General features: G+C 51.1%; 1 protein-coding gene across 13 annotated transcripts in view; it reads right to left on the bottom strand.

Annotated features, from left to right (window-relative positions):
* The window catches only part of MICAL2 (microtubule associated monooxygenase, calponin and LIM domain containing 2), a 222,680-nt gene that overhangs the window by 176,002 nt on the left and 29,906 nt on the right, over positions 1-16,772 (bottom strand). Inside the window, exon 1 of one of the 13 annotated variants that reach the window (XM_049099080.1) lies at positions 5,419-5,572. The exons of the other annotated variants lie outside the window; for them this stretch is intronic. The gene's annotated coding sequence lies outside the window, so the exon portion shown is untranslated. Of the gene's footprint in view, positions 1-5,418; positions 5,573-16,772 lie in introns of those variants that run through there. 13 annotated transcript variants of the gene reach the window in all.

Here is a 16,772-nt window from a genome sequence, read left to right as displayed (position 1 = left end):
CACTCTAACCTCAGGCATTTCTTAGGAAAGTCATTCAAGTTTCAAAGGAACAAAAATAAGTTAGGGTCGATTTTCCAAAGCAATAGCTATTTTTCCAGAACCCAAAGCTACTGCAAGAAGACAAGTGTAGAGGAACTAGGGTTGGCCCAGCTGTCAGGAGGGCTCGGGAGGGTCTGTAAACAAGAGCACACAGCATATCAAGCTTCCCCAGACAGAGGCCTGGTGGGAGGAGGTCAGCAAATACAGAGACAAGGCCCTAGGGCTGGGCGGCTTCCCACTCTCCAGACAGAAACACTGTGTGGGTGCATTTGGATTGTGGGCTGGCCTTATAACATTAAAAGCAGAGCAAAGTGTCTATTTTCTTCCTTCATCCTTTACTCATTCATTCAGCAACAATTACTGGTGCCTAAGCAAGAGCCATGCAGCCCCCCAGGTACTGAGGATGCAGAGATGGGGCCTAGGGAGGAAGACAGGTGTATGAAGAGTTGATTATAGGACAACAGGAAAGTGCTTTTAAAAGATGAGCAAGGTGCATGGAAGCCAGATAAGGAGGCGTCTGAGAGAGCCTAGACGTGTCCAGAGGAGCCACGGGGTAGGGCGGGCAGGGGGAGTGGAGGATGCCCCAAACACTACAATTTTAGGAACAAGATGAATTTCACTAGAAGACTGGGGAATAGAAGTTCTCAGGCAAAGGAAAGGCCATACAGATGTGAGTCAGGAAAGAGCCAGCACACAGCAAGCTCAGAGCATCTAGAGTTCAGAACTCATGACAAGGTGTGGAGGGAGCATCCAGGGCAGATCATGGAGGGGGCAGGAGACAGAGCGACAGGGCAGAGAGGAGCCTCTGGGAAGATGAGGTGGTGGGAGGCGGTAATGAACGAGCAAGATAGCTGGGAGAGCCCCAGGGGAGAGGTGCGCACTCGCATGCACACACGGTGTATGGCAGCCCGCGGGCAGCACCTGGGGGGGGGGGGGCTGCTGGGGGCAGACACCCAGACGCTGCTGGCCACGGGGGCGCTGACAACAGCAGGGGCACCACCCCTCACCCCGTCCCCAGGAACCTCCGACATGCCTGGCACCGTGCGTGGCTGAGGGCCCATTCCCTGCACCAGGCCCAGCCCGGGGCACTCTTGAGCCAGGCCTCTGTCCTCCAGGAGCCCTGACCTGGCGGCTCTGCTCCCCGCCACCCTGCAAAGTCACCGCGCATGGAGAGCTGGCCCTGTGCTTTGCCAGGTGCCGATAAGACACGGACTCCCTCCCAGATGCTCCCTCGGCTCCTTAAAGGTCCGCAGTGCTCACTTTGGCATCGCTCACATAAACACTGCCTCCTACTGTTTCAGCTCTTCCCCAGGTACAAGACTTACCACCCAGAGAGCGTAAACAGAGAGCAAGACTCGTTTGCTTTCAGAGGGAAGGAACATCCCCAGTCTCTATCTTTGGAACCATTCCTGTGCCCAGCACTGAACAAAGGATGCGGCCGTTGACAAAGACAAAACTACTTGAATTCAGCTGGCACCCTGTAGTCCTTTCTGGGGATGGGCAGATGGTGCAGAGAGAGCCACCTGCCCATCCAGGCTTTGGGGCTATTGGAGCCCAAGTCCAAGCTCAGTTTGGCCCCTGGCTGCCCTCACGGCCTCACACAAGCCATAGAAGCTCTGAGCCTCAGTTTCTCCTTTTGTAAGAGACCTGGTATTCTCCACCTTGCAGGGTTGCTGTGTAGGGCGAGGTGTGTGGGGGCAGAGCCAGGCCCTGGGAGGCACTTGGCAGATGTGGAAATGTGCACTGCATCTCTCTCACGTGGGGCAGATTCGTGTCCGGGGAATGCACCAGTTAGAAAAAACACTTCTGCACATCAATTCTTCGACTTGCCAGCTCCCCCTTGTCTAAAAGGGTGAACTGTTTAGAGATATCAAGCCAAACCTGACTCCCAGAGAATCATTTACAAACTGGAAGAACCTGTATCCTTCCCACTCCAGCTGCCGTCCCTCCTCCCCCAAAAGAAAACCGAGCGACTTAATCTTAGGGTTCCAGTGGAGAGCCAAAGGTGGCGTGGAGTGTGCTGGCTGTGCATGGGGGCCCTAGGAACTCGGTCTTCTCTAGAGGGAGATATGGGGTGGGGGTGGAGAGGGGTGGCCGGACAGCAGACGGTGCTCCTTGGACTGTACGCTAGCAGCTCGTATCAGGCTCAGACCTGCCTCCCTGGTCTGAAGGGTCTGGTCTCAACCTGCAAAATTAGCTTTGCAGTTGAAGTCAAAGACCTTAAAAAGACCCTAACACCCATGAGGGTAGGTTTCCTCATGGAAGAGCCTCAGACGGTTTGGAGTCTAGCAGATGAAGGTGTGAATCTGGTCTCATGCACCTGCTAGGCAAGTGATCTAACGTATCTCAGACTGTTTCCTCATCTGTAAAATGAGACAATCACACTGGCTTTGTAGGGTTACAAGGAATAAACTCAATCATGGATGTGATGTATTTAGCACCTGGCAGCTACGTGATAACCAGCAGTCAATTACTATTCCTCAAATGGCCCAAACGTCATCAAACCAGAAGGAGGGACTAGCTTCCCAGCTCAAGGAATTATCTGTACTTTAAGACTAGAAGCGGGGCAGCCCCGGTGGCTCAGCGGTTTAGCGCTGCCTTCAGCCCAGCGTGTGATCCTGGAGACCCGGGATCGAGTCCCACGTCGGGCTCCCTGCATGGAGCCTGCTGCCCGCCCCCCCCCCCGGCCTGTGTCTCTGCCTCTCTCTGTCTCTGTCATGAATAAATAAATAAAATCTTTAATAAATAAATAAAACTAGAAGCCATAGGCTTTGAATTCAGATAATGTGGGTTCAAATCCACTTCCCAGTTGGACAGCCTTGGATGACTCACTTAACTTCTGAGATTTCAATTCTCTCAAATATAGAGTGGGGACTAAGGAGGTTTCTGTAATTTCAGTAATAAAAAACATCCTTGATACAGGTAGTTCTGTTAGTGGGCTAGGAAGGCTGACTTGGGAGGGCCTTGGGAGACTGAGTCTGAGCTCCAAACCCCTTCTTCCAGAGACTGGAGTGGAATTTTTTCCTGGTGGGTACCCTTTCTCCTTCCCCAAAAGAAAATCGAGGATTAGTTAAATCAGAGGATTTCAGGTTATAGCTCTTGTGAAAATTTTCCTTGTCAACCACCACCCAGCTGTTGTTTTTTAGAGTTTGATAGGGTATTTAGAGTTTAATATAAATAAAGCCACCCAGAAATACGAAAGGTTTCTTCATTTTCTGGGAATAAATAAGATGTGATGCTTTAGTTTCCAAGAATAGCCCTGAAGCTATTTGGTTTTTGCCAATTGGTTCCTTATTTGTGGTTCCTGCCTGTGTGACTTCATGAGTCACAAAGCAACCCCCCTTTCCCTGCCCATGGCTGCTACAAATTAAAACTCAGAGCTTTGGATTGCTGGCAACAACAGCATGAGTAATGGGCTCAGTCCGGGGCATCTGGGAGACAAGTTCAAGGTTTGGCACAGAGCCCCAAAGTACCTCTCAAGTGAGAGAAGGCATTGCCTGGCTGAAGAGTTTCTAGGGTGCTCACATTGAGGACCCCCGCCTCTGTCTTCCCTGGGCCTCAACACCTGCCAAATGGCATCAAACAGTGTGACCAGGTAGTGGATAAATGACAGGTTTTGTTTTTTGTTTTTTGTTTTAAGATTTTATATATTTAATCATGAGAGACACACAGAGAGAGGCAGAGACACAGGCAGAGGGAGAAGCAGGCTCCATGCAGGGAGCCCGATGTGGGACTCGATCCTGGGACTCCAGGATCACGCCCTGGGCTGAAGGCAGTCACTCAACCCCTAAGCCACCCGAGTGCCCCAAATAACCTTGCCAATGAGCCCCCAGGCAGGGTCGGTTTTCACCCTCATGCACTCACAGTGTGGTCAGAAAAACTGGAAGCCCCAGACCCAAGCCTCACACACAGAAGACCCTGGATCCAACAGGTGAGGTGAGGCAAGAGGCAGCCCGGGAAGTACCCCCCCAGGGACACTGCATCTCTGCAGAGCCCAGGTTCACAGGTGAGGCCTGCACACCTCATCTTCTCACCTGGCCAGAGGAGGCCTGGCTTTCCATCTACAAGGACATACAGCAACTAACGTGAACCGAAAGGGGGATCTCCCAAGGTTGGGAAGGGACTGAAAGGGCCTCCTTCCAGCCAGGGGTCCCCAGCCTTCCCTCGCACATGGCCTCCTGGGGCAGCCTGCTCCACCTTTGCCTCCTCCCCAGGGCAGTCAATCCTGTCTCTCCACAAGCTTCTTTCTGTTCCTGATTTTAACCCCAGGGATCACCCACAGGAAGTCAAAGCCCTTCCTTCCACGCAAGCTGAAGCCACACGTGCAGTTTTCTTACACGTTTTCTAACACACGCCATCTGGAGCCCTGCGAGGAAAGGCCCAGGAAAACGCATCCAGGAGACATACCGTGAAAGGCCTAACAAGTTCCCAGCCTGCCCCAAGGGCCTAGAAACTGCCCTCCCGTCTACACTGCCCCAGGTGGGGAGCTCAGGCCAGGCCTTCTGTGTGGGTCCTGCCCTTCCAGCCTCAGTCCTCCCCTGACACTTTTCAACAGCGAGTTGACTCCATTGGTCTGACTCAGTGACCTCACACACTCCCGCTTCCTCACCTCCATCCATTTCCTCCTGGAGGCCCAGTAGCAGATCCCTTCCTGCTCCAATGAGCCAGATTCCTGTATGCTGACAGGTCACGGTGCCAGGAAGAGGCCCACGTGACCAGAGGCCCATGGCAGGCCAGGGTCTTCCACCAGCATTATCCTAAGGGGTCCTCACACCAAGCCTATGGGGTGGGGGGGTCTTCTTCTTTCCTCTGTTTCTGCTCTGCAATAAGGTCCTTGGGGGGCAGGGCGGGGGGTGGGGTCCAGAACTTGCTCATCTTTATTTTCTATAATGCAATTATGTTTGCCACATGTGCTTCCTAGTGTGTGTCTGTGTATACATGTATGTGTATACATATGCATGTGTGCGTGTGTACCTATGTAAATGCAGGTGTATATATGTATGCACATGCATTGTGTACATGTGCACACACGTGTGTGCATGTATATATATATAAATGTGTGTATATATATGCACGTACATACACACGTACATACTTTAAACATTTTTCAGTAAGAATTTCTAGCCAGTGCCCCACACCTCTGCTTGGACCACTAAGCCGCTCTTCAAGGACCTTCCAGAAGCAAAGCCTCCGAGGTGGGCAGAAGGCCAGCCTAGGCATGAGGAGTCTGGGCCCGCCCCTCACACCACCTCATGAGGACACCAACAGCCGCGTGGCTCAGCTGCTGACAGCGTGCCAGGCCCTGTCCCAGACGCCTACATCGCTGACCTCATTTACCCATCCTTGTTTGGCAGAAGAAAAGGCAAACTACAGAGTTACCTCCTCAGGATCCCAGAGGCAGCAAGGAGGGATGCTGTAAAAGGGGCCCAGTTCCAGCTCACTTCAAAATCCACACTTAGTCACCAACGGATCGACGCCGTGTAGACAGAACTGGTACAGCCTGCCTTTGTTGAAGACACCGTACACAGTAAACGGGTCCAGCTCTGAAGTCTCTGGAGATCTTTCAGGCTCCGAGAGTCTATGCGTGTCAACAACAGAGCACGGTTTCATAAGTTATGGGGCAACCAAGTAATAAAGTATTAGGCAGTCCTTTAAAAATAATATTTAGAAAGACACTTAATCCATAGGGAAGCGCTTACACCCTAATGCAGAGTGAGGAGGGCAGGGTATAATTTCAGGTGCTCAATAGGATTCCGACTCCATAAAGCAATATCTATAGAAGAAGGAAAACAAGCCAAACATGAACAGTATGTGTGAGAGAAGCAGGCGGGGGGGAGAAATGGTCTTTTTGGATGATTTTTATTTTTAGCTTCATACTTTCCACTCCCAAATGTTCTTCCAGAGTATGTACAACCTGTTCAAGTGCCTCCTGTACACACATCCTAAGTCTAGGGTCTTCTGTCCCTGACTAGCCCACTGGTCTTGATGACCGGAGGGGGCTTTGGGATCCTACCTGCCTCAGGCCAGCAAGTGCCTGTAGGCCTCCACCAAGTTAGCAGGATGCTTCTTCTCCAGAAAAGAAAGAGCCATCCGGCAAGAAGCCCTGGCACCATGCTGACTTGATGAAGAATGGGCTTGCAATCCAGCAGGTGAGGGTCAAGGCCCCAGGCTGCATCCCCCACAGGTCTGTTCTCTGGACCTCAGGCCCTCGGGTCCAGCATGCCTGGCCTCTTTCCAAGAAGTCACCCCTTAGACCCCATCTCCTGCTGGGCCCACAGGATACCTTGCCCATGAACCCACATACCATATGCAGGAAACCTGCATACCTGGTTATAGGCCAAGAGGTGACAAAATTCAATGTATCTCAACACACACACACTAGGCTCATTTTACTAACAAAAACTTAGCAGTCTATTCTGTGTGTGCCCCAACTGTCTTGGTCATATGCTAGGTACCCAGGAAAACCGTGAACTCTCAATTTTGATTTCCAGGAGGCAATCCTGTCTCAGAACTTAGTGAGGGTACCGAGAAGAAGCAAATTCAGAGACAGGAAACAGAAGGGTAGATGCTAGGGGCTGGGGGAAGAGAGGAATGGGGAGTTCGTGTCTGAGGTGTAGACTATGAATCTGAGAAGATGAAAGAGTTCTGGAGGTAGATGGTGGTGACGCCTTTGCAACATCATGAGCGTACTTGATTACCACGGAGCTCTACACTTAAAAATGGTTAAAATGGTAAGTTTTATGTTTTGTATATTTTCCCACAAAAAAAAAATAAAATGCATTAAGAAAACCCCCACCACTACCCCCCCAAAAAAAGAAAAAGAAAACCCCCACCATCACCACCTAAGAGCCAGAGCTGTCCAAGGCCAGAGTACAGAAAATTACGCTAATTAACACTGAAGTTAATTTTCTAAAATACTTTTGAATTAAAATGTAATAAGCAAAAGAAATCATTAAGTTAATGAAAGGATCTTGCTCTTTGTTTTATTTGGCTCAGGAAATAACATTTAACCTTTTTTTTTTTTTTTTTTTTTTTTTTTTTTGTGAAGTCATCTAGGCTTCTCTCATTCTTCCTTCCAAATCTTACTGGACTCCAGAATGACTGTGGAAGCTCAGTTCTGACAAGTTGTTATTTTATCTCTTACTCTGCTTTGCTCAGGCAACCACCACTGATACTCCTGCCCCCATACACGCATCTGTGAAATTTCCTTCAACACCCGGCTCCCAAGTCTTGGTCTTGGCTCCCCAAACCCACCACACACTGCCCGGGGGAGAACGCACCTGCATTCTCACCATCCCGTGCAGTGGTGCCAGCAGACAGCAGGTCTGAGAAAGCAGGGAACATTCTTCCCTGCAGTGTAAAGATTCCCTAAGAGCTCCCTGACGACAAGTCAGCTCAGATCCATTGGGCACGCCATCAGGCTCGAACGAGTGGGAACAATGGCTGTGTCATTAGATGAGACTTCTGTCCTTCAAAGTTAGGGTTGGGCATATTTTTAATTGGCTGACATCAATTTCAGGGACATGGGTAAGGCTCCTTTAGAAGAATCCTATTATAACAAAGAAGCTTCCCTATTCCAAAAACATTAAATCCAATATATCACACAGCACACTTGGTGTTCTTAAGCAGGGCCTGTGGCTATGAAGAAATCCTCTCCACACGAACCCCTAGTCTTCCTTCAATGCCCGTCTCCTCCAGATGCTCTAGTTCCCTAGCCCCAAATGGGTCAGATCCTTCCCATGGCATCTAGTACTTGCTTCAATTATAGCAAGTTCTTCTGTGAATTTTTTACTTCCCTACTCTCGGTTCCTAGCAAAAGACTCTCTCTGTACATAGTATGTGCTAAACGAATGAACGACTGACTCTTCAATCCTTGGGAACATAAAAATTGTTGGCACTAAATGAGCATCTATGAAGTCTTGGGCAATGTGTTAAAAACTTATTATTAAAGAAGTTAATCATTATAACAAACTCAGACATTGTTAGACACTATTGATATCCCCGTTTTTCAGAGAATTAGGGAAGTTAGCCAATGGCCCGAGGTCACATGGCCAGAAGTGGTGAACCTGTAACGCGAAGTCCCATAGCCAGAGTTCAGAACCCGCATCCTTAACCATATGCCCATAGTGCTCCCACACAAAGTAGATGGAGCCCAAAGGTATGTAAGTGCTGCCCTGCACACCACAGCAGAGACGTGTCTGCTTGTCTAGGCCAGGGACTCCTCTTCTTCCATCAAACTCCAAAATGCTAGGCCCTGGATAATGAGATCTCGATGCACTATCAGATGAAGACAGTAGCTAATCTGCCGATAAAAACTCAGCTGAGAGATAACTTTTGGGCTTTGGTGGATACGGCAGAGACAGGCTAGCTGATGGCTAGATGCGTTGCTCCTTCCTCCTGGGCCCTTCCTTACATCTGTGAGCCCATATGACCAGTGCGAGGTAATGGACTGTGCGCAGAAGTAACGTACACAACTTCTGGGAAGGCCCCGCAGCCATCTCCCCCAGTGACCCTCCAAGCTCTTTCACTTCTGTCAGAGGAGAGCCTCCTTGGAAACCACAGGTAGGAGATGGCCGAGCCAGAAGGAAGGAAGGACCCAGATTCTCCGGGTGTCCCCGCCACCCACACCGTGGGAAAGCCCTCTGTGACCTGAAACATTTGGACTTCACATAGTGAGAAGCAGACTTCAAGTGCAGGATGTCACTGAGAATCGAGGGTTTATCTGCTAGGCAGGAACCATTCCCTAAAGTCACGCAGGAGGTAAACCACAGTGTGGTAGGCGTGTCAAATTTGGCCTGTGGGTCAGAAAGCTGTTGGTCACATCAGGGTGAACACGTGAGAGGGATCTCTCCCCACCACCATTGTTGTGGTGGTCAACTTCCAAAACAACCATTAGGACCTCAGTATCCAGGAAAAGTTGCTTGACCCTCAGAGTAAGCCTGCCCACCTCTCCATTTGAGACACACACATACACCCCTCTCCACCCTGTATGGAAAATCCCCATCCCGTCCCTAAATGCGAATGGAATAGGACAGGAGAATAGGGCAGATAAGCTAGTCACTTCCCTGGTGTCAATGCCCCCCACGCCCACCCGAGCCCTCCGCTCCTGAGTCCCTGGAAGCTGACATGGTGTGGTGGAAACTGCATGGACTCTGGGCCACTGAGCACTGCCTTGAACAAGTCATAAACAACACGGAGTCTCTGTGAAATTTAAATGAGGTGCCTCACGGTGCAAGTTCACGGATGTGCTCAATGTTTTCTGGCACCTGCAGCGGGATGACTCCTACCTACCTCAAGCTCAAGGCAGCCCAAGCCGAACCAAGGCAAAAATTGGTGCACTTTTCCTGCAAATGGAAGGGGTAGCTCCTTCCTTTTAATCTAACTTACTTACGCAGGGATGGGAGAGCGAAAGGTGTATTTTCCGCTGAGTATTTGCCTAGCACGTCCTCAAGGCCACTCCCCAGGTGGCCTTGCATCAGGATGGCAGTGCATCCCCTGCTGTGCTGAAGTTAGGTCTCAGGGACTGGGACCCCAGTAATTGGTCTGGAGGACAGAGATGGATACCCGGGGAGGAGAGGGAAATCATAGCAAAGCGAACGTGAAAAGGATCGCTCAACAACACCTGCTGGCTCTGCACACGGCTCCTCGGCCAAGACCCTGGGACGACCACAGAGCAGTCTGCCCCGCGAAGCTCACAGCCCAGCCGCGTCTCACGGAGTCTGTCTTCCAAAGGCCCCAAATTTTAAAGAGTTGTGCTAAGTGACTGCATTTGTCAAGGCAAAAAAAAAAAAAAAAAAAAAAATTTTTTTTTCCACTGACCAAAGTTCTGCGTTTGTTGTTTCTGTGTGAATTTATCAACATGAAGTCAGTCTCAAAAACATGTGCAAATGCAGTCATAGCTAAGTCTATACTGCTCTCACTGGAGGAAGCAAAATGAGACTCTCCCTCCTTCCCTACCGGGTCCGGGTCACCCCTGCAGCAGTCCATCCCCTCACTTCCACTTCCCCTTCCATCCACCACAGTCTGGTTTCCAATCACACAAGAGCTGCAGGCCTCACACCCAAGGCTGTCACACCATGCCATCATCACATCCGGGACCCTATCTTGCTCACCATCGCTCCCATTTCAGGCTCTGCAGACTCATCTCTCTTTAAACGTCCCTGAGATTTTACTGTGTCCCGAGGTTCTGATTTTTACTCTCCTCTCGCCCTCAGGGACCTAGACACTCCGGTAGTTTGACCAATAGCTACGTCCTGATGACCCATCAAGATATCCCTCCATGGGATCTGCTGCACTCTGGGCCCATGAGCCAACTGCAAGGACTCCCATACAGACACCTCACATGCGATCGGTTTACCTCCCCTGCACCCCCAAACTCGGTACAGCACCATCTGCATCCAGTCCCTTGAGCCAAACCATCGGAGTCCCCTTGCCTGCCCCTCTCCCTCACCTCCCAGGTGGCCCAGCACCCAGGCCTACCTCCACAACAGCCCCACTGCTACCACCCACCTTCCTCTCTGCTCTCATCTAAACCCTCAAAATTTCCTCACGAGCCCTTCCTGCTTCCAGATCACCTCCCTCCAGGCTGCCAGCCTATTTCTCAAGCTGCCGCCAAAGACACCTCTACACCAAGAACCCACGCTTGGTCAGCTTCTGGTCCTACTTCAAATCCTCCAGCGGTCCCCTGATGAGCTTCAGGGCCAAGTCAAACATCCCAGCAGAGCAAGAACAGAAACCACCATCGTGATTCACCCCTAGCCTGCTCTCGGCCTGCCCCCTACTGCTGCCCCTTCCCTTGTACTCTTGACTCCCTGAGCCCCCTGCAGCTCCTGATAAACCAGACTCTTCCACGGCTCCCTCCCTGTGCCTTGGCTTGTGTTCTGCTTCCGTCGTGCATGCCCACACGGACTCTCTTTACTTGGTGAAGACCCAGGGGGCTCTGGAGCTGGAGCACCAAAGCCAGCAGAGTACCGAGGGTCCCAGTGTGGACCCTGGAGTCAGACAGACTTGTCACAATCATGCACCACCGCTGGCGAGGTGCAGGAGCCTGGATGAGGTACCAAGCTGCTTTGAACCTCAGTTCCCCCATCTATAAAATGGGATAATAAGAGTCTGACCCCAGTGGGCTACATGAGGGTAAAACACAACGATGTCTGGCTTGGCAGTCTTCTAGACACCACTGTTCTTTGAGGTCTTATCTGGACCACTCCTCAGCCCCCATCTCACACCATTCCCTGCGGAGGTTCCCACGACGGTTTCTACATCCTGTTGCACCTTGATCCACTCCCAGGCCTGCCTGCCGCCCTGCACTGTGAGCTCTCCGACGCCCAGCCCACGGCCTGGCGCTTGTGCCTCTGGCAACCATAGATGCCCAATAGCCCCTGCTTTTGGGTAAAATCTAAGCAAGAGTGGCTACAGAATCCAGGCTACATGGTGCTTGAAGGGTGACTGCCCTTTGTCTCCCCACCACCCGAGTCACTGCCAGGGCCTCCTACCTAGCCTCCACTTCCCATTTTGCCAACACCGCCTCAGCCTGTTCCCTCAGCCCTTGGGGCTCCCTACACCCCTCAGTGAAAGTCCACACCTCCTAGATGGGCTCACCAGGCCCTCCATGCAACCCCCATTTCCTTGTTAGGCTCAATGCCCAGAAGTATTAGCGGCCCCATGGCTGCGTCAGACAGGTGCGTCCCTGGAGGGCTCCACAGCGGGCCTCTGGCTTCCTCTTCCTACCCCTGCGCCAATCTTACCCATCCTCTGGAGCAGGGCAGGCCCCGTGGTACTAACTGAAGGCTGCTATGCATTGTGTCCCAAAGGAATGCCACAGTCTATTCAGGGGATCAAATTTAAATAATAATTATGGGTAATGGCTGTGGTGATACCAGACATGCAGACACACAGACAGGATGGAGTGACCCATGGAGTGCCCGGAAGCCCGAGGGAAAGCTCTGAGCAGCAGCAGCAGCAGAGCTGGGTCTTAAGGGAGGAGCTAGAGCTTTCAGGCTCCAAGGCTGCCCCCCTCCACTTACCGACCTTTCACTCCTGGAGTCCATTCCAGAGGCCACCAAACCCGGCTGTACCACAGAGTCACCAGGAAGGATCCAAAAATATAGCTTCCTTGGCCCAACCCCAAACAGAACTTATGTAGCCTGCGGGCCAAGGGGGGAAAGGCTTTTAGCTCCCCCAGGGAATTCTGTGGCCCAAAGCCAGGCTGGGAGTCACTAACCACATCCGGTTCCATACATTCCATTTACTGAGAACCTGCATAGTAGGTGAATGAGCTCTGCCCTCCCCAACCCCCCAGCTTCTGAGAAATTGCCAGATAAACCGAACACAAGCAAAGGAGCACAGACCAGACTGTCTGGCACTTCGTTTAACCTTGAACCCAACACATTTTTTTGTGTGCATTAGTCTTGTTTGGACGATGAATATATAAACTGAAGGACAGGCCACTGTCTTTTGTTTTCTGGTGTTTTTCCCTGTTTCCCAGAGTACTCAGCTCAGTTCTATGTATACAATTGGCATTGAATCAATATTAAAGATTCGAATAATTTGACTTTTTATATTACGTCCCTTTTTGACTAGTTCAGCCATTAATGAGTTGTCTATTCATTTTTCCCTTTGCGATTTCAGTGCCAGCGTGGTATCCACTCCTGGTACGTAGCTAGTATATGTCTGTTGAATAAATGAATATTTACCAGTAAAAATCTGGTTTCAGGAAGAACAGAAGAGCATACGTGGTACCACCTTTTGAGTTGGCTTTTAAAAGACTTCCAGAATTTTTTCATTTGAATTATAGACCTTTAATTTCGGAATCAATTTCCTGATATGTAATTATACTGCTTTGTTTTTCATGCTGTCGTGAATGTTATTAGCGATGTAAATGATACCTCCTGGGACCTTGGCAGCCCAGCCTGGCCCCTGTGTGGGTGTGCCCAGGGCAGGGGAAGGGGAGATGCTTGCCCATTCCTTCCATGAGGCCATCCACCCAGCTAGCAGTCCAGCCGGCCACACCCCCCACCCCGGTCTCCACACAGGGGCCTGTAAACTGCATTCAGCCTTTATGAGCAGGTGTGTGTACCTGCATGAGCAGGTCAGCCCTGCCTGAGTCAGAAAAGCCCAATGGGCTGTTCAAAGCCTACCGACGCATCAACACACTTGAGAAGCCGGGATCTCTGATTTCAACGTGAAATCCCCTGTGCTGTTGAGAAGCCAAATGACAAAACAGGGACATGGCGCTTGGGAGGCCCCGGCCTGGGATAGTCAGCCAAGAGGGAGTGGGCTGGGCAAGCTGGGGTAGCCAGCAGAACGACAGACTCTGCTTTCCTTGGGGTCGGCATTGCCAGCGGATTGTTGCTGTTATTGTGGCTTGTTTGTATATTTGTTTTAAGCACTGAAAACAAGACTCGGTCTTGAGTAGGGAAACTTCTGGATGTGGCTCAAAGTTCATCCGGCCGCCCTGCTAGGCCCAGTCTAGGGATGGGAGATCTGTAATTCCCTTTGCAGCAAGGACCAGAGGGGAGTTTCCTGGAGTGCCTGCTGGACCATGGGGAGCCTGAGGCCTGTCGGCTTCCTTTTTGCTTCTGCTAGAAAATCGGAGGGTTTACGTTTCTGGCTATTTATCCGTTCATGTCTTCCCCCGTAGACGCCGAAGACCGTGTGCCAGGCAAACGGACACAGCTGAGAGGTTCTCATGATGTGACCTCCAGGGGGTGAACAGGCCAGAGACAGAGCGAGGAAGCTCTGAGGAAGTCCCCACTTCAGCAGGACCCACCGAGGGGGCTCTCCGTCCACGTCAAACACGCGGCTATCGGGAGGCAGTTCAAACGGATGCCCGGCCCTCCCGACGGCCGCCGCCGGGTCCCCTGAGCCCGGGGATGCTGGCCTAGGCCCTCCGGGACCAGAGCCCCCCTGGGGACTCCCCATTCGGTGGTCCGAGTGTCTCTCTCGGTGACCACAGCCCAACAGACAGCGGTGCAGCGGCGAGGACCGTAGGCCGGACCGCGCTGCTGGATTTTCTGGGGGGTCTGGGGGACAGGGCCCCACCATCCCAGCATCAGAAACTTGGGTGGGCAGAATGAAGATGCTGGACTTCCCTCTTGGCGTTTGGCCTCACGTTCTGAAAAAGACATTCACTAAAATAAGCAGCAACGGTCTCCGAAAGGACTTTTTCTTTCTTCATAAAACAACACACACACACGCAGGGGCTACACAGGAGACGGTGATGTGGGACCCGGATGCCTCGGACTCCTCCCGACGAAGGACAAACCAGGCTCAAAGCTCTGTTTCCAAAAAGGATGTCCTGGAAGATGTCAGGAAGCGGATCCTCCTCAAGGAGAGAGACCAGGGCTCCGAACGGGCTCTTTCTCCTCACCATGACTCCCTTCGCTCTAAAGAGCTGCTATTTTTTAAGGATTCTGGCTCTCTCTCTCTCACTCATGGCAAGTCATCCACTTCCTGGAGCCTTTTGCCTTGTAAATATCACCCTTAAAAACAGCTTAAAAAAGAAAAATATATCTTCCCATTGGTCTTTATTTTTAAGTAGCCTTCTCACCCCCCGGCCCAGCTCCTGCAGCATGAGTGTGTGGCCCTGTCTGGAATGCAGAACCGTCCCTGGAGAGACAGTCTGCACATGAACTCACAAGGGTGTTTGTTATCAGCTTATTTGGCAAGAGGAATCTGAGACATTTTGAACATGAACTGCCAGTGTGGCGGGTCCCATCCTGATGCTGTCGCCCCATCAATAAACACCTCCGCTGGTGCGTGAGACACAAGACGTAGAAAGGAGACACACACCGTCTGAAAACAAGCCCCATGCACGTTTCTACAGGGAAAGGTACTTCAGATGCCTGGAGAATTCAAATCAGGAGAATCTTTCTGGTCCCTATGGGATATTTCTTTCAACGGCGCTCACATAATTAGCAAGTCTGGTGCCAAACCCCCTCCTCCTCCCCTAGCTTATTTCTCAACTAAATGTCCCACTCCTTTCACCCTCAGCTAAGAGGAAAACATGCACATAAACCCTTCCTTACAAGTCCTGAATCGAGATCTTTCATACCACCACACCTCTTACTTGGAAACCTTCTGCCTTTTTATCTGCCTGGTGATCTCCTATTTGTCCTTCAAAACCCAAGTCCCCCAGCACCTGCTCGGTGCAGCGCTCCCTGCGTGAGGCTCTCTTCTCAGTTGCTTCCAGAGCACCTTGATGTGTTTATGACAACGCTTAGAAGAGTAGCTGTGACTCTGTATGCATCTATCCTGCTGCCAGCCCAGGGCACAAAGTCCCAAGAATAAAGGGACTAGAGCTTACTCACCCCTGCGTCCCCACAACCCAGCCCAGGGCCTGGCACTCAGAAGTCATATAATAAATGTTTGATGCCCCAATCAATGCCCAGCCCACTTAGCCCCAGCCTGCCCTTCTCGGTGCTGAGAGAGAGGCCGTGTGAAATGTGGGCCAAGAAAAGGCCATGGAGTCTAGACACCTTGCCCCTGAGCCCTGGCACCTGTGAGTTAATTCACCTGTGTCTGCCTCAGTTTTCTTCTGGATACAATCAGTAACCACATCCACATCCCAGAAGGCTGCTGTGAGGGACAGACACAGTCATAGGTGTCATCGAGTGCCTGCCCATTTCTTGGATGGGCAGTAGGAAAAACTAAGTCAGTAGGAAAAACTAAGCCAAATGGAGTCCTATTTTTAAAAAAGTGAATGCTTCCTAGCCTGGTTCATGTGCCATTAACACAGGGCTAAGGTGGCCACCCTCCCGCCCAAAGTGGCCTCTCTTGGGGTCAGAGACAGTACAGGCTGCCCCCAATCTACACCCTTAGCTTGGGATTCTCTGAACGAAGCCTACTGAGCAACAAGGGTGATTTTTATCTGAATGACTGACCCACAAGAGGCCCCTGCTGTTAAGGCTGGGTGATTAGAGCCTTCATTTCCTGTCTTAGGCTAATCTTTCACCCCAAGACCCGCCATAAAATAGAATAATGCTGACCCAGCAGTACTAAGTCACTAAAGGCAAGCCCAAGAGCCTGTACATGAGAAGAAGCCTCCACTTCTCCATGTGGCTGCACTTAGGTTTTATTAGGCCCCAATAAACAATGAGGTGACAGGAGTGGGGCCCTGCTAACACGTGAGGCAATCATGCTCAAGGTCAGAGAGAGAAGTGGGAAGTGTGGCGGCTGGACCCACATGAGAATGCAACATGGTGTGGGGCAGGCGGGGGTGGGGGGTGGGGGCGAAGCCACTTTAGACGATGTTTTTGATTGCCAAGGTCAGGAACAGGAGACCTGGCCTTCATCTCAGTTCTACCACTAGCTTGCCTCATGGGTATTGTGAAGTCATGTCTCTGGGCCTCGGTTTCTTTATCCATAAAGTGGAAGAATTGGATTAGATGATCTGTAGATTCTTTCCAGCTTTGACACCCTCTGATCATTTATCTTGGAGGCAAACCCACCTTTCTTAGCCCTTCATCTTTCTGCGTTAGTTATTTGTTTGGGACATCTCGTAGCTCCCACTGAGCAGACTTCTATCGATGCTATGATCTTTATTGCTCCGGAGTGGTCACTCCTGAGCCTAGAGCCTGGCCAGGCTAAAAAAGGAGAGACTTGGGGCCATATTCCTCAGAACGCATCTACTCTCTCTAGTCAAACAACAACAACTCAACTCCGGATAACTTGTGGCATTGAAAGCTTGGCTATCCCAACAACCCCTGATCATCTTGGTTGGCTTCTTCTCA

Source organism: Canis lupus, chromosome 21, assembly GCF_003254725.2.
Source record: "Canis lupus dingo isolate Sandy chromosome 21, ASM325472v2, whole genome shotgun sequence".
NCBI classification, from domain to species: Eukaryota; Metazoa; Chordata; class Mammalia; order Carnivora; family Canidae; genus Canis; species Canis lupus.
This window is presented reverse-complemented; position numbering and strand designations above follow the sequence as displayed.